The following is a 22348-nucleotide window of genomic DNA, read 5'->3' as shown; positions in this document are numbered from 1 at the left end:
ACGGGGGCCGGCTTCCTACGGGTCCGACTGGTGGTGCCCTTGCCGTCTTCCGGACTCTCGCTGACTGGTAGGGCTCGTCATCCGTGGACCGTACCGTCAGGCCGTCGTGGGCTCAGGACTCCGCCCGCTATTGCTGATGTCAGGGATGGCATGGCAACAGTGCCACGCCAGACGGAGATCTCCGTTGGTACAGCGCACTATGGCCTAGCCATCTCCTGGAAAAGGGGAGGGAGTGGGCTTCACTGTTGCCACTCCCTGTCCCATCCCCCCTGATGAGGGCATAGGCTTTGTTGGTGCCGTGGGCCGACTCCCCGTGGCCGGCTTCTCTGGAAGCCGCCAGGCGGAGTCGGCCGGTCTTGACCTCGCCTCTAGGACTCGGATGCATGCGGGCAGCAGACTGTTCCTTCAGCCGTCCTCCAGAAGGCGGCTCTTCATCTGTCGTCTTGAGGGGCGCAGTCAGCCCCGATGTATTGAAAGGTTTTGGGCCTCGGGTTAGCCTACCCGTGGCCCATTACTCCGACAGTAGTCCCTGAAGCTGATGAGGCACCGCGGACAGCCAGCCGAGGAGCCTCAGCAGTTTCTTTCTCTGAGTATTTGAGGTGGAAACCTCATTCGATTCTGCCGGGCCGACTGGTAGGAGTCGGATTCGCCCGATTTGACTCATCCAAAACTTTCGAATGCCCCGGCAGGAACTCTGTGGCGTACCAGCTAAGCTTCCTGGCCGCCACCCGTTTCGGGCCCGCCATGTGGCAACTAGCGGCCAGGCCAGCCTGCCTACCCATACACGCGACGGGACATGCCTACAGGCGGGGCCCGCCACTACCGTGCCTCGGCACGCGAGCGGATCCGCTGCGGCCGGGGGGGACGACTGAGGTTCCCACAGAGTTACTACGCGTAGTAACTTTGCACGATAAACATGGCGGCATGGGGTAGTGGGCACAGTAGATCCCATAACCACCCCCTCGGCTTCGCAGCCCATGAGGCTATATGTAGGGGGGGAGGGGGAGCGGCGGAGCACGCGCATCCCTTCTCCTCATTGCTTCTTCTTCTTCTTCTTCTCTGCACCGCACCTCAAGCTACGTCGAGCGCTACGGTGGTCTGCTCACGATGAGCTCTTCCTTCGCCGTCACGCCCCCTACGGTGCACTCCGGCACCTGGGACGGTTCGGAGGTCCACGACGATCACGTATATTTCCTCTGCAAGACGCGTCGGTTGCCCGGCGAGGACCTCGTGCGGGTCCGCCTCGCGCGGAGGGGGGAAATTTCGCCGGCGCCGCAGGAGGGCGAGCGGGTCGTCTTCCGCTCGCACTACCTACGTGGCCTGGGCCTACCGGCAAGCAGCTTCTTCTGCTCTTTCCTTGAGTTCTACGGACTCCAGCCGCACCACCTCACCCCCAACACGGTGGTGCTACTGTCTGCCTTCGTCACCTTGTGCGAAGGCTTCCTCGGCGTTCTCCCCACTATTGAGCTCTGGGGGAGTTCTTCTACTCCAAGCTCGGCACCCAAGACGCGGGCGTGCAGGCTCAGTGCGGCGCGTTCATCGCCGTGCGGAGGTCGGGGGCCGACAACCTGTTTCCCTCCATCAAGCTGATCAAGTCGGTGAAGCTGTGGCAGCGGTCGTACTTCTATGTGAAGAACGTCTCCGCAGAGGGTGATTGGGTCAGTTTGCCGGCCTACGTAGCCGGCCCGCCGGCGGGGAGGCAGCCCAACTGGTCGCATCGGGCCAGGACGTTGACACCCGCAGGAGTCGGCGTCGTTGCGCGACTCCGAGTGCTGACGCAGTCGGAGGGCCTGACCGGGCCGGATTTGCTGGCCGCCTTCGTGGCGCGCCAAGTGCTCCCACTCCAAAGTTGTCCCCACATGATCTACCAGATGAGCAGGCAGCGGGACCCAAGTCGGATGTGCACCAAGGAGATGCCTCACGAGGAGGTAGCCTATATGGTGAATTATCTGGCGAGTTGCGACCTCAAAGAAGAGTCACAGTTCGGCAAGGAGCCGTATTCACGTGCCGCCCCTCCGCCTCTGGTGAGTCGTTTTCCTTTTCTCTTTTTCTTCGACTCTCCTGACTTCTTTGCTGCCGAGTCCGTCTTGTCCGATCTTACCAGTCGGCTTTGGTCAGAACCCCCTCCTCCAGCCACCAGCCGGCACCGTGGGGCCGGACCGCAAATTCCTCCCCGACCGACCGGAGAGAGATGTTGACGACCCCGACTTGGGGGCGGCGGCTCTGGAGGACGATGCCGAGGGAGGAAGCGGCGCAACGGGTGGCCCGAGACTTGGGGCCAGTCTCGAGGACTGGCCTGACGATGATGAGGAGGTCGCCCCGCGCCACCAGCCAGGAGCCAGCCAGCCGGGCGCGAGCTCGTCCGCCGCGCCGGACGCTCAAGGCGGCGCCAAGAAGCGTAGGGCCGGGATGAGCCTGTTCAGCAGCCGGCCGAAGAAGCCCAAGGGCTCAGCCACGGCGACCAAGCGGGACGAAGCGGCCGCAAAGGCCAACCGCTTCCGCAAGGTGGTGAAGACGCCGCAGCTGATTTCTGCGTAAGTGCTACCTCCCTTTGCACCTTCACATTTCTTTGTTGACTCTGTCTGAAATCCCTTTGCTTTATTTTCTCGACTTTAGGGCCCCGCTCTCTCTTGAGAAGTCGGCCGCCGGCTCCATCTTAAAGTCGGTGGAGACCTCCTCCACCACCCGGCGGATTGATCTGGCCGCCGACCTCCGGGAGGCGACGGAGCGGAACGCGCGGGAGGCGCGCGAGGAGCGGGAAGCCTCCCGCCAGAAGAAGGCGGAGGCCGTCGCCCTGAAGAAGCTAGCGGAAGCCGAGGCCGCCAACGCGGAGAAGAAGCACGCTGAAGAAGCCGCACACCACCAGTCGGCGGTGTTTATAGTCCCCCTGAACTCTGCGCCGCCACCACCGGAGTTCACGGCGCAGACTGGGGAAGTCGGCGACGAGAACCCGGTCATGGAGAGGGACGCCGACGACACCGCCACGCCGGACGTAATTGTGCCTCCACCGCCGCCCTCTGGAAGTGCACCAGGCGGGCAGCCGGCGGACCCGCCGGTGCCGCCAACTGAAGGCGTGGTGGCGGCGGGCCTGGCTCTTGAGGTCGGCACACCGACACGCCGTCATCTCGCGAAAGGCGGCCTTGGCGCCGCGCCCTCTGGACACCGGCGCCACGAGCTCCACGATCCCGGACACCGAGGTGTCGAGCGTCGCGCCCACTGGGTGGGTGCGGGGAGGCGGGACGGACCCGTTGAACCGGGAGCTATTGGACGTCCAAGCCAAGCTCCGAGCCGAGGATGACGCCATCAAGGAATGCACCAAGGCGTATCTGGCGTCATGAACAGCCATCCGGGTATGTGTCCTTCCTTTTTGTTTTTGTTTTTCTTTGTGGGGGCGCGCCAGCGCACCCACTAGGTGTAGTCCCCGAGTTTCGGGCCAGCTGCTGAGCAGGCGGCTCGGAACTCTAATCGGTGAGTTCCAAGTACCAACACTTTGTCTGGAATTTTGATCCAGGATTACCACAATCTTCGCATGACCACCTTCAACGCCAATGTTGAGGAGCTGGCCAAGCGGACCGCCGACTTGTCGGACAGCCGGGGTGAGTCCTCTTCCTTCTCTGCGGGGGTGCGCTGGCGCACCCGCGGGCTATAGTCCCCGAGATTCGGGCCGACTGCTGAGCACTCGGGACGAATCTCCCCGGCGGCCTTTCTTCCTTGTTGACGACTGACACCCCTCCCTCTTCTTCTTCAGAGGCCAACGCCGCCCTCCAGTAGCAGCTGGACGAGGCCAATGCCGCACTGCGTGTCAAGGAGGAGGAGTGCGGCCAGCTGACAGAGGAGCGCGACCGGCTGGCTACGCAGCTGGCAGAGCAAAAGGAGCTGCTCCAGAAGGCCCAGAAGGAGGCGGAGGACAAGGAGACCGCTCTCCTTGCCGAATTCGCGTCCGAGCGCTCCTCCTGGACCGACACGGAGATGATGCTGGTCTCCGGCTTCCACGCGATCGAAGATCTCGTCGACGGTGAGCTTCCCCTCATTTTCCTTTTCTAAGCTGCCTACTGCTAGTTGAGTCGGCCTCTAATCTTTAACCTTGTTCTTCGTTCTTCTTCCTTGGCAGACTTCTTCCCCGACCATTCGGATGCCGCCAATCAAGCCATCGAGGCTGGTCGTGAAGGGCGGAGGGTGGACGGCGCAGAGATCGCCACCAACGCCCCCCGAACTCTTGGCGAGCATATCTTGAGCATCGAGGCCCGCCTTCGGCTGGCCCACCAGATGCTGCGCCGGCTTCAACGCGTCGGCGCCCAGGCGATTACCGCCCTGTGGCCGGATATGCAGGTACCGCGCACCCCCAGTCGGACTGCCGACTGGCTGGAGGTAGCAGTCGGCCGCCTTGAGGCCTGGAAGGATTCTTTGGCCTTGGCTGGAGCACGCCGGGCCTTAGAATTCGCCAAGGCATGGTATCCTGGGCTGAGTCTAGCCCAGCTAGCCACGTTCCGGCTGGAAGCTTAGGCGGAGCTAGCGGCCATGGAAGATGATCTCGTCAAGCGTGCCGCGTCGATCGCCGAGTACACCGACACCAGCGTCTTCGTCCTAGAGCGGACTGAGAACAGCGAGGGGGCGCCACCGGAGTGGTTCGGGCTGAACCCGGACGACGGCGAGGACTCGGCGGAGGTGAACGACTCTAGTGGCGAAGAAGAAGAAGGCGAGGAGGAGGAAGGAGACGAGGAGGAGGCGCCAGAGGCGGGGCAGACGGCCAGCCCCAGCTCGACCGCGCCTCTAGCAACGAGTCGTGCCCAACCGAGCCAGCTGCCGCCAGAGGTGATCAAACGGAGACCAACCAGCCGCCCGCCCCGGCAACTGGCACCGCCCACCCCTCCGTTCCTCCGAGTCCGTCCGCGTCTTCCTAGGCTGCCACTTTATCTTTGTTTTTACCTGCTTAGTAGTCTCAATGAACTTGTTATTTTGCACAATTCCACCCACGGGGTGTATCTTGAGCTTCTGTTTAAGGATTCGGCCAAGGGCCTTTTCTATGTAAATATTTATCCGCGTTCTATCTCTTCTTGCTTATTGCTCTTTGGCTTTTTCCTTTGCCGCCTTCCCTTGGTTGCCGTCTTGCCAGTCGGATAGCCGCTCTATGGACCTCTACTGGATCAAGTACTTGGCTTCTTTGGGAAGGCAAGTACTTTAGCCGTTTAGAGTTTTTAGCAAGTTAATTTAGAAAACGGCATGCCGGCTGCTCGATAGTCGGTTGTAAAAGGCTGGAAACCGGCTTAAACTATGTGCATGCTTTGAGTCCTTAGCCATTTTTCATATGGGCACCCATTCTACCTTACTCCTGCTCACCAGACAGTCGCTCTGCGATCTGCGGCTTCTAACAGGAGACGGCTTAAGTGCCACACACTACTTGTCCGGCTGTAGGAAGTCATTTCATAGTTCAAGACGGCAAGTCCCCGGGCCAACTAGTCGAACCCGGTGCCAAGAGGTATAACAAAGAATAACATACTCATAGGCATAACTCTTTATCATATCGATAAAAGAGGGCAGTCCCCGAGCTCTTCTCGAGGGGGCCGAGGTCTTCGTACTTTAATACAAAAGGTAGCGTGGTACATACTGCATTAACTGTAAAATCTTCGGAGGAGGTTTGCATTCCACGGTCGCTCCATCTCTTTGCCAAATTCGTCCCTCTTGCGTGCTCGGGGCTTCTGAGCATCGATCAGGTAGTAGGAGTCGTTGCCCAAAACTTTGCTGATGATAAAAGGGCCTTCCCAAGGTGCTGAGAGCTTGTGCTGGCCGGCTGTTCGCTGAATCAGCCGGAGCACAAGTTCTCCATCTTGGAAAGATCGCGTCTTGACCTTCCGGTTGTAGTATCGGCGTAGGCTGAGTGCCAGCAGCCGGCCCTCTTCCAGCAGATCGATGCCGTCTTGACGTGCTTCTTCTGCTTCCTCTTTGGTGTACATGGTGATTCGAGGGGAGTCGAACTCTATGTCCGTTGGGATGACGGCTTCGGCACCGTAGACGAGGAAGAAGGGTGTGAAGCCGGTTGACTTGTTTGGAGTCGTGCGCAGGCTCCAGAGGACGTCTGGCAACTCGTCAAGCCAGCAGCCTGCCAAACGCTCTAGAGGCTTGACCAGCCGAGGCTTCATGCCGGACAGGATTAGGCCGTTTGCTCGCTCTACCTGGTCGTTGGATTGTGGATGGGCAATGGACACTAAGTCCAGTCGGATGCCCTGCGTTGCGCAGAAACGGGCCAAGGCACCTTTGGCAAAGTTTGTGCCGTTGTCGGTGATGATGTTGTGCGGTATGCCGTACCGAGTTGTGATGTCGGAGATGAATGTCACGGTCGTCGGACCATTCAACTTCTTGATTGGTTTTGCTTCTATCCACTTGGTGAACTTGTCCACTATGACAAGTAAGTGAGTCAAACTGCCTCGTGCCGTCTTGAATGGTCCTACCATGTCCAGGCCCCAAACAGCAAAGGGCCAGGCAATGGGAATAGTCTTGAGTGCAGAAGCCAGCTGATGAGGCTTGGAGCGGAACTTCTGGCGCCCCTTGCATTTTTGGACCAAGGCCTTGGCGTCTTCAAGAGCAGTCGCCCAGAAGAAAACATGGCGGAAGGCTTTGGCGTCGAGTGCTCTTGAAGCCGCGTGGTGGCCACACTTGCCTTGATGGATGTCCTTGAGAATTGCTTGGCCTTGCTCCGGCTCCACGCATCGCTGGTAGACACCAGTGATACTGCGCCTTACGAGTTCTCTGTTGACTATGGTGTATGCTGCCGCCCGGTGTTGCACTTGCTGAGCCGAGATCTCATCAGTTGGCAGCTCTTTGTTCACCAGGAATTTGAGGATGGGTTGGGCCCATGAAGGTGCTGCAATTTCTGCAACAGTCAAGACTGTGACTTGGACGAGGGCGGCTGGGCCGGGAGGTGGCGGGTTGGAGTCGGTAGCCGCTTGCTGTGTCGATGAAGTCCCGGGGCGGATTGGCGCAGTCCCCGGGCTGGGTTCTGAAGTCTCCGGGCCAACCGCCGCAGTCCTTGGGCAGGGTGTGACTGCCACGACCCCCGCGCCGTCCGCCGGAATACTCGGACCGTCTGCGGGGGCTCTTGAGTCAGATCCGACTACTTCAGGAGGAGCCGGTACGAAGATAGAGTCTGACTCTGGCGATGGCTTGACAGACGGCTTGAGGAGGCGCTGGAGGGCGACGCCGGACGGTATCGCTTGACGGGTGGAGCCAATTCGCACCAGGGCGTCTGCTTGGTCATTGTCGTTTCTTAGTACATGGAGAAACTCGCACCCCTCAAAATATCCACTAAGTTGTTGTACGAGGAAGCGGTAGCTCGCCATGTTTGCGTCTTTGGCGTCCCAATCGCCTGATGACTGCTAGACCACCAAGTCGGAGTCACCATAGCACAGGATCCGGCGAATGCCGAGCTCTTTGGCTAGCCGGAGCCCGTGAATGAGTGCCTCGTATTCGGCGACGTTGTTGGAGGCGGCAAAATGGATTTGCAGCACATATTTGAGCTTGTCGCCTTTGGGAGAGGTGAGGGCGATGCCGGCTCCCAAGCCGGTGCGCATCTTGGAGCCGTCAAAATGCATTCGCCAATGGGTGGAGTCGGGCGCTGGAGGCAGATACTGGGTTTCGGCCCAGTCGACGAGGAAGTCGGCCAGCGCTTGCGATTTGATGGTGGTGCGAGGCTGGTAGTAGATGGTGTAGGGGGGCAAATCTATGGCCCATTTGGCCACTCGTCCTGAAGCATCCCGGCTGCCGATGATCTCGGCTAGCGGAGCCGTGCAGACAACAGTGATTGGATGTTCTTGGAAGTAAGGCTTTAATTTCTTGGCGGCAAAGTGCACGCCGTAGCACATCTTCTGGTAGTGGGGGTAGTTCTGCTTGGAGGTCGACGGTACTTCACTTAAGTAATATACCGGTCTCTGGACTGGTAGCGCCCTGCCTTCCTCCTTGCGCTCTACCACGATGACTGTGCTGACTACCCGGCTGGTGGCAGCGATGTAGAGGAGCATGGGTTCCTTAGGAGTCGGAGCCGCCAGGACAGGTGGAGTAGTTAACATCTTCTTTAGTTGGAGAAAAGCTTCGTCCGCCTTGTGGTTCCACTCGAAAAAAGTGGTCTTCTTCATGAGTTGGTACAGGGGAAGAGCCTTCTCGCCCAGACGACTGATGAATCAGCTGATGGGTGCCAAACAGCCGGTGAACTTTTGTACGTCCAGCAGTCGGCTGGGTACCTCCATCCTCTCAATAACCTTGATCTTCATAGGGTTGCACTCTATGCCGCGTTCGGAGACCAGGAAGCCAAGGAGCTGGTCGGCTGGTACTCCGAAGACGCATTTCTCCGGATTGAGCTTGATCTGAAATCGGCGCAAGTTCTCAAAGGTCTCCTTGAGATCTTCCAGCAGCGTTCCACGCTTCTCCGTCTTTACTACCACATCGTCCACGTAAACATGAGCATTTCTGCCGAGTTGCTTGAGGAGGAACTTCTGCATGCAACGTTGGAAGGTGGCCCGGGCGTTCCTCAAGCTGAACGTCATGGTCAAGTAGTAGAAGGCTCCAAACGGCGTGATGAAGGCAGTCTTTAGCCTATCGGCCGAGTTCAACTTGATCTGGTGATACCACGAATATGCATCCAAGAAACTCAACAGCTCGCATCCGGCTGTGGAGTCTATCACTTGGTAAATTCTTGGCAAAGCGAACGGGTCCTTGGGGCATGCTTTGTTGAGGCTAGTGTAGTCAATACACATTTGCCATTGCTTGTTCTTCTTCAGTACCAGGACCGGGTTGGCTAGCCATTCTGGAAAGAACACTTCCATGATGAAGCCGGCCGCAAGCAGCCGGGCTATCTCTTCTCCAACAACTCTTCTCTTCTCTTCTGACAGGCGGCGCAAAGGCTGCCTGACTGGCTTGGCATCAGATCGGACGTGCAATTTGTGCTCGGCGAAGTCCATCGGGACACCTGGCATGTCTTTGGGGGACCATGCGAAGATGTCGTGATTCTCACGGAGGAAATCGACGAGCTCGCCTTGCTATTTGCTGTCGAGGTTGGCGCCTACGACAGCGTACCTCTCTGGGTGCTCTGGGTCCAAAGGTATCTTCTTTGTTTCTTTGGCCGGCTTGAACGAGCCCTCAGCGTCCGACTCCCTGGGATCGGGTGACATCTCTGGCTGTTTGCTTGCTATCACCACAACCCGGTCAAGTAGCCGCTTCTCAGCTGCGATCACGAGGGACTCGGCCAGCCGACTGCTATCTGATGCGCAGGCGGACGACTTCTTGTAGTCGCCAGTTATGGTCAGAATCCCTTTGGAACTCGGCATCTTCATCTTGAGGTAGGCATAGTGGGGGACAACCATGAACCTGGCCAGGGCAGGCCGGCCAAGCAGCGCATGGTATGGGGTCTCCAGGTCCACCACTTCGAACCAAATTGACTCTTGGCGGAAATGATCTTTGTCTCTGAAGAGGACGTCAATCAAGATCTTGCCGATTGGTGAGCAGGAAAGGCCGGGAACTATGCCATGGAACACTGTCCGGCTGGACTGAAGCTGCCTCTGTCTGATTCCTAATTTCTCCACGGTGTCCTTGTACAGGATGTTGATGCTGCTGCCGCCGTGTATCAGGACTCTGGAGAAGCGGGTAGCTCGCTTGTCTGTGGCAAAGGTGGCGTCCAAAACCAAGGTGTAGGAGCCGGGTTTGGGCATTACTTCCGGGTGGTCAGCTCTGCTCCAGCTGATGGGCTTTTCAGACCAATGCATGAACTCCGGTGTGTTAGATGCTACTGCATTCACCTCCTGCTGCTGCTGCCGCCTGCTGCGTCGATCATCGACCATGCTAGTGAACACGACATAGGCTCCATGCTCTTCTGGGTACTCGTTTTGTATCGCGCCGACTGGTCTGACCGACGGCTGCTGGGGCGGAGGAGGAGGCGGCTGCCCAGCAGGTGGGGGAGGCAAAAGACCGTCTCCCTTGGCGATCCTGGTGAGCCAGTGGCACTTGCAAGTGGTGTGATTGGACGGCTTCGCGCCACTGTGGAATTCGCAGGGTCCATCCAAAGTCTGCTCATATGAGAAAGCTGGCTGCCAGTTGGGCTTGCCGCCCTTCTGTCGTTTGGGCGGAGGCTGCCCTTCTGGCTGCTGGTCTTCGACTGTCGCCACCTGCCGACTGGTGGAAGTCGGCTGTGGGGCTTTGCGCTTGTGGTCGTTTTGCTGTTGACGTTGACTGGTGTCTCTAGCCGGGGTTCGACGAGCCTGAGGAGCCACCTTGCTTGTCGCACTAACTTGAATCTCCGTCTTCATGGAGGAGTCGGCCGTGGCGTATTTGTCTGCTATGATCAGCAGCTCGTCGAGGGTTTCTGGCTCATCGCAGAGAAGCTTGTGCTTGAGGAGGGTGCCCTCTCGGCATCCTGTAGTGAAGTACTCAATAGCCTGCACCTCATGCACGCCCTCGCAGGAGTTGCGGAGCTCGGCCCAGCGTGTGAGATAGTCGCGAGTTGACTCGTTGGGGCCCTGCACGCACAAGGAGAGCTGACGAGGTTTGGGAGGCCGCTTGTACGTGCTAGTGAAGTTGTGGACGAAGGCGTCGGTGAAGTCGACCCAATTGTTGATGCTGCGGGGCCTTAAGTTGTTCAGCCACGTCCGGGTCGTGCCCTGGAGCATGAGCGGAACGTACTTCACGGCAACACACTTGTTGCCGTTTGCTATGCTGACGGCCGTGGAGTAGTCGACCAGCCAGTCTTCCGGCTTCACGGAGCCGGTGTATTTGGGTGTGTCTCTGGGGAGCGTGAACCCTTTGGGGAAGGGCTCGTCTCGGATGCGAGGGCCGAAACACGGCGGACCCAACTCATCTTCTTCTTCAAGCACCAGGGATCAGTGGAGACGGTCGATCCAGTGGCGGGCGTCATTCTCTCCGACTCCCTCTCGGCGGACAAGGCGGTCGCCGAGCATCGGGTGATCAACAGGCGGCGGGGAGACTCACCTTTCCCTGCGAGGGGAGGAGGCGGACAGTCGTCCCGTCGTTCCACTGTTCTTGGGCGGCCGTCTCGGTCGCGCTCTATGGTGATGCGAGTCCGACTGCGGCTGGCAGCCGGCTCCTTGTCTTTTATTCTGCGGACGCCACCAGTCGGCGTCCGAGACGTCGCGCCTTGGTCTCGGCGGGGAGGCAGGTTTTCATTCTGTCGGTGCGGCGCATCAGTGCGGCAGTCGGCCTCGTTCTGCTCCGCAGCCGCGTCAAGGAGTCGCTGGACGTGCTCCATCATCAAGCGACGCTCTTCGCCCTCGATCTTGTCCAGCTCGTCTGCCGCCGCCTGGGAGGCTCGAATGTTCTCTGCAAGCGTGGCGTAAACGGGGAAATTTGCCCCGAACAGGTCGGCGATGGCCACGCCGCGCTGCTGGACCGCACCAAGGCGGCTAGGCCCAGCCGGAGCCAGCGTGCCGCCCACAGCGCGGTCCATCTCGCGCTGGTAGGCCTCTGATAGGCGTCTCATGCTGGCCAGCTTTTTGGCGCCTTCGACTAGCTGAAGGCGGCGCACCTCCAGTGTCTCGGCATCAGCGTCTTCGGGAATGGGCGCTGCCAGGTCTTGCAGCGCCGCGTTGAGCGGGTCATAATCACCCCCGCCAGAGTGCTCGCCATGATCAATGACAAGCACTTCCGTGACAGTGCTTCCGCCGCTCTCCGCGCAAGGGAGTGGCTCGTCGTAGACTACCATGTTGGTGGGGAACGTGTCAAGCGACGCAGTGTCGGAGTCGACCAACATCGGATTAGTGGAGCCTACAGACTCCAATTCCCCAGCTGGCTCGCTGGCGACCTGGAGTTGATCAAGGAGGCTCTCGGGGCCGCCTGTGCCCGCATCGGATGCGGGCTCGTCGGAGAGGCGGACCTCGCCAACAAGATCGGCGAGGCAACCGGCCACGCAGGCGATTTCAACGCCATGCAGCGCGTCGGCGCAGACTCCGTCTGGCGTGCCGGGCTGGCTGCGCTCGCCAGGGAGGAAGAGGGTTCCTGTCCAGAATAGGTCTCCGGACGACGGTGCACCAAGCCCCACGGTGGGCGCCAAATGTCAGGGGTTGGGTGTGACATATGCCAACGGATGGCTTATCATGGTGGGGGCGAGTAGAACATCGTCGGTGCCTGGAAACGGGATAAGGCGTAGACACGAACGCCGGCGTACTTTACCTAGGTTCGGGGCTCTCCTAGGAGATAACACCCCTAGTCCTGCTCTGCGGGATTTCCGCATGATCACTAAGGCGAAGTGAATACAAGGGCGCTCCTCGAGCTGTATGCTGAAGGTAAGAGAAGGCAGGGTCAGCTCTTCCCCCCCCCCCTCGGTGTTCTGTCTAGTTCTAATGGATCGAAACCCCTTTGCATGGGTGCCCTGGGGGTTTATATAGGCCTACCCCCCCAGGGATACAATGGTAAACTCTTTGGGCGCAGGGCCCAGCCGTCGGTCTCTCCGCCTGCCGACCCTTCTGCCGACTGCTCGGGCCCGCCGATTGGTGGGCCCCGCCGACTGGTCTAGTACGGAACCGACAAGCCGTACCCGCCGCTTGCGGGTCTTGCCGGCTGCTGAGTACTATAGCCGTGCCTCTAATAACGCAGGCTTGGTCATGGGGTCGTGGCTACAGTCCCGCCGCGTGCAGGTGATCACTGTAGCCACTCCACGTCTCGTCTGGTCAATGGCATGGGGAACCCGTGGGAGGGGCAGGCCGACTCGCGGGGGCCGGCTTCCTATGGGTCCAACTGGTGGCGCCCTTGCCGTCTTCCGGACTCTCGCAGACTGGTAGGGCCCATCATCCATGGACCATACCGTCAGGCCGTCGTGGGCTCAGGACTCCGCCCGCTGTTGCTGATGTCAGGGATGGCATGGCAACAGTGCCGCGCCAGACGGAGATCTCCGTTGGTACAGCGCACTGTGGCCTAGCCATCTCCTGGAAAAGGGGAGGGAGTGGGCTTCACAGTTGCCACTCCCTGTCCCATCCCCCCTGATGAGGGCATAGGCTTTGTTGGTGCCGTGGGCCGACTCCCCGTGGCCGGCTTCTCCGGAAGCCGCCAGGCGGAGTCAGCCGGTCTTGACCTCGCCTCTAGGACTCGGATGCATGCGGGCAGCCGACTGTTCCTTCAGCCGTCCTCTAGAAGGCGGCTCTTCATCTATCATCTTGAGGGGCGCAGTCAGCCCCGATGTCTTGAAAGGTTTTGGGCCTCGGGTTAGCCTACCCGTGGCCCATTACTCCGACAAAATTGTTCCCACATTAAGAGAGTAATGTTCAGTAAAAGGATAATCAAAATTGTGACAATAATTATCACTACTTTTTATAACATAAGTATCATCACAATAGTCATCATAAGTAGGAGGCATGCAATCATCATAGCAAATTTGATTATTCAAAGTAAGGGGGCTAAAAAGATCTTCTCCATTAAGCATAGCACCCCCAAGCTTGGGACAAACATTAATTGCAGCAAATAAATTCTCAAACATGTCATTCTCATCAAACATATCATCCCCAAGCTTGTGGCTTGGCATATCATAAGCATAATCATTCTCATCATTAATAGTATGAATAGCACCAATGGTATAGTAATTTCCATCATCATAATTTCCCAAGTTGGTGCCAAAAAGATTTCCAAGATTATAAGAAGTATCATTATCTTCCCAATCATAATCATCACAACAAGCAATGGGCATAACAAAATCATCATCAATAGTGCTCTCGGACATTGTGCCATAAGACACAGAAGCAACATCATCATCAAGTGCATCATCCTCCACAATTATTTTTGATTCATTTTCATGAGGCACAACAATAATAGGAACAACACTATTTGGGAGAGATACCTTTTCACCTCTATTCTTTCTTCTTCTTTTCTTCTTCTTCACCACATCATGTGTGGGGTTAATTAATTTTTTCAAGCTTCTTGTTGAAGAGATTTATTGGATAGGAAGCTTCTCCTCCTTACCTAGTTCATCATGAGAGACAATAGGAGGGAAAGTGGAAATCTTTACCCTTTCATTAGTATTCCTTTTATATTCTATTGGTTTTCTCATCTTTCTATAGTTGGCAATATAAGCATTCTCATTGCAATTTACCGTGCAAAACATATAGATATTCTTTAGTTTAGTTTCAATGTCATCTGTGAGAATGAATACTTCAAACCAACTATTTTTATGTGTCAATTCTTCACTCCCCAAAAATAGAAAAATCTCATTATAAAGTTCAAGGGTGATCAAGTTATTGCAATATTTGGACATGATTCGATCATGAAAAAACATGCATTGGAAATTAAGATGACCAACCTTATTGCAAAGTACACAAGTAATAGGACAAAGAGAACATAATTTTGTAGCAAAATTATCTATCACTTTGAGCAAAGAATTGGTTCTATCATGTTTATGCTTCTTGCAAAATCTATCTTCCCTATAAGGCACATCTTCACAAACTTTATGCACTCCACAAAAATTGACATGCTTATAAGAAACATTTTTGTCATGACTTGTGCAATCATCATTAGCATTTTGTATATTCAAATAATTCATACTAACAACATTGCAATCATGCTCATCATTCAAATAATTTGTGTCAACCATTTTATTGACTTCTTCTTCTAACAATTGAGCACAATTTTCTGATCCATCATTTTTAAGAAAGATATTATAAAGATGATCAATAATATGATGCAACCTCAATTCCATTTTTTGTAGTTTTCTTTTATAAACCAAACTAGTGATAAAACAAGAAACTAAAAGATTCGATTGCAAGATCTAAAGATATACCTTCAAGCACTCACCTCCCCGGCAACGGCGCCAGAAAAGAGCTTCGTTGATGGGATGTGAGTGCCACATACCTAACCTCCCCGGCAACAGCGCCAGAAAAGAGCTTGATGTCTACTACGCAACTTTATTCTTGTAGACACGTGTTGGGCCTCCAAGCGGAGAGTTTTGTAGGACAGTAGCAATTATCCCTCAAGTGGATGACCTAAGGTTAATCAATCCGTGAGAGGTGTAGGATGAAGATGGTCTCTCTCAAATGACCCTGCAACCAAATACAAGAAATCTCTTGTGTCCCCAACACACCCAATACAATGGCAAATTGTATAGGTGCACTAGTTCGGCGAAGAGATGGTGATAAAAGTGTAATATGGATGGTAGAAACATATTTTTATAATCTGAATAAATAAAAAACAGCAAGGTAGCAAATAGTAAACGGGCACAAAAACGGTATTGCAATGCTTGAAAATGAGGCCTAGGGTCCGTACTTTCACTAGTGCATTCTCTCAACAATGCTAATATAATTGGATCATATAACCGTCCCTCAACATGCAACGAAGAATCACTCCAAAGTTCCTATCTAGCGGAGAACATAAGACGGAATTGTTTGTAGGGTACGAAACCACCTCAAAGCTATTCTTTCCGATCAATCTATCCTAGAGTCACTACTAGGAAAATGGTTATACATAGAAGTTTACCAGTAGCGTTTGTTTGTGTCCCCGTGCTACTTGTAATTACCAGTAGCGTTGGGTACAAAGCATGCTACTGGTATGGCTTAGCAGCAGCGTTGGTTTCTTTGAGGCACGCTACTGGTAAATAATTCTCGACCGTGCCCCGCGGACAAACCATAACAATAGCGTGGGTCGTAAACCTTCGCCACTGCTAATGGGATAACCGTAGCGCCGGTGAGACACCCTGCGCTGCCGCTAGCACAGTCCGTCAGTCCCACACCGGACCACCCTTGATCCATTACCCACCCCACCAACCGTCCCAGTTCAACCCCACACCGCATCCATCCCCGATCCAGATTCCCTCCACCTCCTCACCTCTCCTCTGCCGCCGGATCCCCTCCCGGTTCTTCTCCGGAATAAGGCGACGGAGCGAGAAGGGGAAGGGGAAGGGGAAAAAGTGTGTGTCGGCGCGGCGGAGCAATGGCGGACAAGTCGAGCCGGGCGCTGGTGCTATACGCCGCCAGCCACGCGGCGCTGCTCGCCAGGGGCGGAGGGGGGAAGGGCCAGCTCGACGCGTTCGCCTCCTGTGGCTTCCTCCCCGTCCACACCCCCGTGGTCAACGGTACCAATACGCCCCCACCCCCTCTCACGCTCTGCGCGGTTGCTCTGCTTTGCTTGCCCCCCATTAAACTGAGAGGCTTCTGATCTTGTCTCCCAACCCAGAGGATGGAGGGGACAGGAATAGCGACTCAATTCTCGAGCTGGCGCGGCTGCTTGATGTGTACGATGCCCTCTACCCTGCCAAGGTGTGATCCTGCTCTCCGGGTTTGCGTCCAGGCGAAGTAGTTGCAGAGAGGGTTTGAGTATGCGATGCTAATTGTATTTGTTTCACGTTAGGATGGGGAAATTGCCCGGGTGGATCCACAGGAGCTAGTAGTCCCCAAGCTATCCGAGAGGTTCGATGTGTGTGTGATCTTTTGCTTTGATTACTGTCAGTGTATCCATTGTAAATGCTAGGGATGACTCTGCTGCTGAACATTCAGGTTCATGGGGCTGAGAGCTGCTATGGTTAGCAATTGCCCCAGTGTTAGCTCATTCGCGGCGAATCTTGGCTTCCATGTTTTCGGAATGAGGATTTTGCCGCGTAGTCAGGTTCTGGCAGCAGTTCTAAGGACACTAGAATAATCGACCGGGCATTCACTCTGCTGGGATTTGCAGAGGGGAATGTCCAGGATGCGTCCAAATTTGATCTGGTGTTTGTGCATGCCGCAATGGAGAACACAGCCAGCAAGCTTGGGAAATTAGGGATGAAGACGGATCTCAACCGGCTTGACAAATTGGTGGCTTCAGTCATGGAAGCTGCGTCGGTCGGTTCAGCTGTCGCTGCCCATATCCATGTTTCTGTTATCTTGAGCTATGGATCTGCTACCGCAAATAAGGAAGAGGCATGCCTCATCTTGAACTCTTCAAGCGAAACTGATTCCGACTTGAAGTTACTCCATCCACGCCAGAGCTACACTATGAAAGCAGGAAAGACGTTGGAGGATGTCAGGTAAATATTGTTCTTGGCTAGCACAAGAAATGTCATAACAGATGTTTTTAAGTGCAATCTTTATTGCAGAAAAATGCTCCTTTAGATTCTGTATGTGTTTGATGTGAGTTGAACCATATCATGGTCTTCCATATATAACCTGTTTGTCATTTCCACTCAATTTTTGGTGTACAAAATGACTCTGCAATGGCTCGTATCACAACCATTTAGTCATCTCATGAAAGCTAACAGCCACCTTTTGGTTTTGTGAAGTGAAGTTGAAAAATGCCATTCTAATGCATGAAAGGACAGGACTAAATTATTTTATAGTAGATGCTACATCAGTCTATGTGCCATTTTGTTGTGTTATGCACTCAACCATGGAGCAATGTATTGTACAATGGAAGCACATCTGTGTACAATGACACGTCTAGACTTACACAAATAAATTTGTTATGCATATCCTCCAGGAATCATCATACAATGCTACTGGCAAAGTGGCAACAAGGAGTTCTCTTTTGAGGAATTTATAAAGGTCTGCTTTATGCACTTTTTAGAATGTTTTCCTGAATCATAGAAACTTTATCAAATAATACTATATATGCAAGTTTGTTCCCGTGATCCTGTTTATTACTTTGTTTCTTCAGTTGTTTATAATGGACAAACACTGCAGTTCTCCCTTTTCCTAGTGTGGGTACTGGTGCCAGCATTAGAAACATGACGGTACCTTTTTTAGGAAATAGAGTTTGTAGATTAGAATAAGCCATGTAGTATTCATATTAATTCCTTGGGTAGTGGGCAGTTTATGTGATAATATAGTAACTATCGTATTACAAATTCTCAACCTCCTCTTTTGATTCGTAACAAAATCATTTCGATAGAATGGCAGGGCTTCTCTTCTGTACAACCAACTTTACCCAATTGCTTCCATAGAGCAACTCCAAACTCCGCACTTAGCATCATTGTGTCAGTGGAACACCAATTCAGCACTTAGAATCATTGTATTTTTTTTCATTTAACTTTAGTTTTGTAGGTATGTGACAGATTTATTGCCCATAAGCTTGTGCAACGGTTTTATGACAAAGCCCTTGCGTTTGGTCTAAAGGGCTATGCAAAGCTGTAAGTATCTGGTCCTCAGTTAGCATTTTTACATGACTCTTTTTACCGAATCTCCAGTTTTGATGTCATTCTTACTGTTTTGGTTTTGGTGCTACTGCTATACTCTCCTGTAAATTCCTACTATGTGTATATATGAAACCTAATTTTAGTCCTTTTTAATAAATTAAATTCTCACTTGAGGACAAAAGATAGACCTTGTCTACCTACCCTTGTTCAGTGATGCCATTTTTTTGTAGTTCTAATTCTTCTAGGTAGTACTAACAAAGAGCAGACCAAATGATTTCTTCAGGAAAGAGGAAAAGCCCATTAACTTTAGAATTCATTTGTCAAGTCTGTGAACTGGCAGGTATATATGTTCAGGCTTCAGTTTGTATAGTCACTATGCTTTACCAACAGTAGATTCATGGACTTTGTTATCTTTGAAAACGTGAAAGATATCAAGGTATTGAAGTGACTACTTAGAAAAATGGATAGATAGAAAATTACCGAAAGAATTATGCCTCTAACTCCTTATGTGCTTCGTAGGTGTTGTTTCTTTTTAGGGCTTCCAACACAACAGAATTGCTTCTAATCTTTTGCATTATATTTTGTCATGGAAGTAGCTATGTGTTGCTTCAGTGTGTAGTTAAGTTGTGCATTATGGCTTAAATAAGAATCTCAGAAAAAAATTGTAGCACATTGGCATTGACATGTACCGCATTGTTTTTCCATGTCATTCTTCTGAAGAATCTGAAGTTTCTAAATCTCTGTTGGTAATGATGCAGGCTTGTGGTGGCGACACTGATGGTCGTCGAGAGGTTCATGGACTGGATGGTGTCGTGGCTGCCAATGGATTCCTTCGTCCGCTGGTGGTGAGGCACGAGCACGACATCGATCGAGGCCTGTTGGAGCTGAGGGTCAGGGTGAGCGACGTGACGGCGTCACAACTCAAGGCGGCGGCCGCCATCGGTCAGGTGTGGCTCGCGAGGCTGCTCAGCGTGTTTCGCCGCAGCTGCAGGCCACGTGATCAGGCCGGGCAGGCTTCGCACATTGACTAGGCACACAACACTATGTGATAGGAATTATACATGAGTTTCCGCTAGCTACAATGAGAAATTGTGTGATGGTAGATACGACAATTGTGTGACAAAATGGAATTCCTAATAAGTTACTAGTAGCATGGGGAGGAAACTGGGCGCTACTAGTATATAGGATACTAGTAGCGTTTGCAGTTTACCAACGCTGCTACTATTTCATTACTGGTAGCGTGTGTACGTAATAGCAGTAGCGCGGGTGGAACACGCTACTAGTAACTTTTTTAGCTGTAGCGTAGGGTAAAAAATGCGCTACTGCTAAACTTTAGTTGTAGTGATGTAGCAGTAGCGCGGGTGCACGCGCTACTGGTATGCAAAAAACCTACGCTACTGGTAGATTTTTTTCCTAGTAGTGAGTTCATACTAAAATAACACGAAGCTATTATTTCCGATCCATCTAACCAAGACTTCGTACTAAAATAACACCAAAGCAATATCGGAATCATAATATTCAATCAACACAAAGAACTTCAAAGAGTGCCCCAATATTTCTACCGGAGAAACAAAGACAAGAATGTGCATCAACCCCTATGCGTAGATTACCACAATGTCACCTTGGCAATCCGTGAGTTGAGTGCCAAAACATATATCAAGTGAATCAAAATAATACCCCATTGTCACCACGAGTATTCATTTGCAAGACATATATCAAGTGCTCTCAAATCCAATAAAGTATTCAATCCGATAAAACGAAATCTGAAAGATAAAACTCAATTCATCACAAGATAGAGAGGGGAAAACACCATATGATCCGACTATATTAACAAAGCCCGCGATACATCAAGATCGTGACATCTCAAGAACACAGGAGAAAGAGATTAAGCACATAGCTACTGGTACAAACCCTCAGCCCCGAGGGTGGACTACTCCCTCCTCATTGTGGTGGCCGCCGGGATGATGAAGATGGCCACCGGAGATGATTCCCCCCTCCGGCAGGGTGCCGGAACGGGGTCTAGATTGGTTTTCGGTGGCTATAGAGCCTTGTGGTGGCGGAACTTCTCCTCTAGGATTATTTCTGATGGTTTCTGTCAGGACCCTGATCCTAAGTCACACCGATCTAGCATGTAACACATCATATCACTTTGCGGCCTCACGCATGGTATTCCCACGGGTGCCACCTTACCTGGCCCAGGACCGTTTGCGCCTTTTGGCTCACGTATATGATAGTGTCGCTAGTATCCACATGACAGAGAACCCGGGCCGACATGACTAGTCGTGAACCCAAAGTGGCGCTAACTTATGGGAACAGGCATACACGAACCAGCATCGAACGTGTCGGTCATCAGCGTGTGAATCCAGGCTGTAGCAACTGGGCTAACAGGACTCCGAGAACCCGGGCTGTAGCAGGCTAGCAGGACTCCGGAAGTCACCGCGTGACATTTCCCCGAAGGGACAGACACAGGAATGAAGTGGATCACATGTCGCCCATTCTAAGTGTTCCAGAGCAGTAGTAACTGGGCTAGCAGGACTCCGGTAAACCGGGTTGTAGCGGACTACCATGGCTTACTGGAAGCACTAGACTACATTTCCCCATAAGAGAGGCTACCAAGGATAGACAACTAGGTTGTCGGATCCCACACATACCAAGCATTTCAAATCATACACACAATATGCTCGATATGTGCAAATACAACATGGCATCACAACAAACCTCTACAACTCAAAGTATTTATTCATTAGGCTCCGAGGAGCCAAGTATTACAAACATGGTCTCGTGACCCCACATACAGAGCATACAAGCAACAAGCACATGCCGAAGCTTAACTTGTTTGAGTACAGACAACTACAAATGAAAAAGGCTGAGAAGCATGACTATCTACAAGATCCTGCCGAGGGCACAAGATCATAGCTGAGGTAACAAGCTAAACATCGAAGTCCACGCGGAACTACTAGCGAGACTGAAGTCTCTCTATAAAACATAAATTAAGCAAATGTGAGTACAAATGTACCCAGCAAGACTTACATCAGAACTAACTACATCTGCATCAGTGTACCAGGAAGAGCAAGGAACTTCACATAATCCAAACTCATTGATCGAAGAGTGTACCAGGAAGATGGACTAGGTAGCACGATCAATCTTAGGAAGATGACTCGGTGCCCAGCACGCTAAGAATGAGAGTATTACCCATTTAACTACCCAGCAACGGGATTGCTAGGAGCATTGATTTCACACATCATATAGTTCATTTGTCGGCATTTCGGTTACAATAACACGGAGACCGAGAAATGAATGGTGATGGCAAGAAGTATCACTGCATCAATAATTCATAAGAGGATGTGCAATTCTCATGATACCCTTGTTATGAAAGAGGGTGATACTCCGAGGTAGAATAAAACAAAAGCTAGATTGGCATTTTGATCTGTGGATTACAACTGCTTTGACCCAATCCTCGAAGTGGACAAGGTACTGGAGTGTGTTCCTCCTAGTCATTCCAGAATAGAATGGCTTGACGGACCACAAGAATAATAGGCATCGATAACACAAATGCACACATACTCTTGACTACCAATTGATAGAAAAAGGTTGGAAAACAACTAAAGAGGGACAACTCAAAGGAACATGCGATTTTCTGAGTTGTGGGTGCATAGATTAGCATGTCAAACGAGTTCAACATATTTCTTCTGGATAACCCATGCAGAAAGGTAGAACTAGCAGAGTCACAACATAGAATCGAGAACTCGTCAAGAGCACTCTGGTTGTGATCTTTCGGTTCAACGAGGAACTTCTGTCATAAGTAGTTCATGGTATGTTGAAGAAAGAAATACCACGGACATCGAGGTCTATCGCAAAGGTTGCTAATATCCTAAAGGAACGAGCAACACTATCAACAGAAAGTAAGTAGAGCGAATCTTGGGTTCAGGAACCCAGAGATGGAATACCTACTAGCTAATAACATCACGAGATGCTTTCGAGAATGGTGACGAGATTCATCACACTGGAAACACAAAACATGGCTAGATTACCCGGTGATCCTCTAAGACGCCTAGGGTCATAGTAATAGTTCCAACATCTATACCGAGGTAATGAAGTACCTCAACACACTGGTTAGTGTGGTTAATCTGGCCCAAAAGAACGTCGGGAACGGAAAGAAGGGAGTTGCAAATGCATCAGATTATTTAGAAACCTGGGATGACTCGGACAGCATAACTGTTGTAAATGCTCGAAAAGATTTGAGACATCCTGCAAAATGGTGGCATAGCC

At 52.6% G+C, this 22348-nt stretch overlaps 1 pseudogene; it reads left to right on the top strand.

Annotated features, from left to right (window-relative positions):
* The first annotated feature begins 15901 nt into the window (after nucleotides 1-15901).
* Nucleotides 15902-19110, top strand: LOC125537301 (uncharacterized; annotated as a pseudogene).
* Nucleotides 19111-22348: the final 3238 nt, after the last annotated feature.

The sequence above is a fragment of the Triticum urartu genome, chromosome 2A (genome assembly GCF_056163025.1).
Source record: "Triticum urartu cultivar PI428250 chromosome 2A, HENAU_Tu73, whole genome shotgun sequence".
Classification (NCBI taxonomy): Eukaryota; Viridiplantae; Streptophyta; class Magnoliopsida; order Poales; family Poaceae; genus Triticum; species Triticum urartu.
Note: the sequence above shows the minus strand (reverse complement) of the source record. Positions and strands in the feature narration are given on the sequence as shown.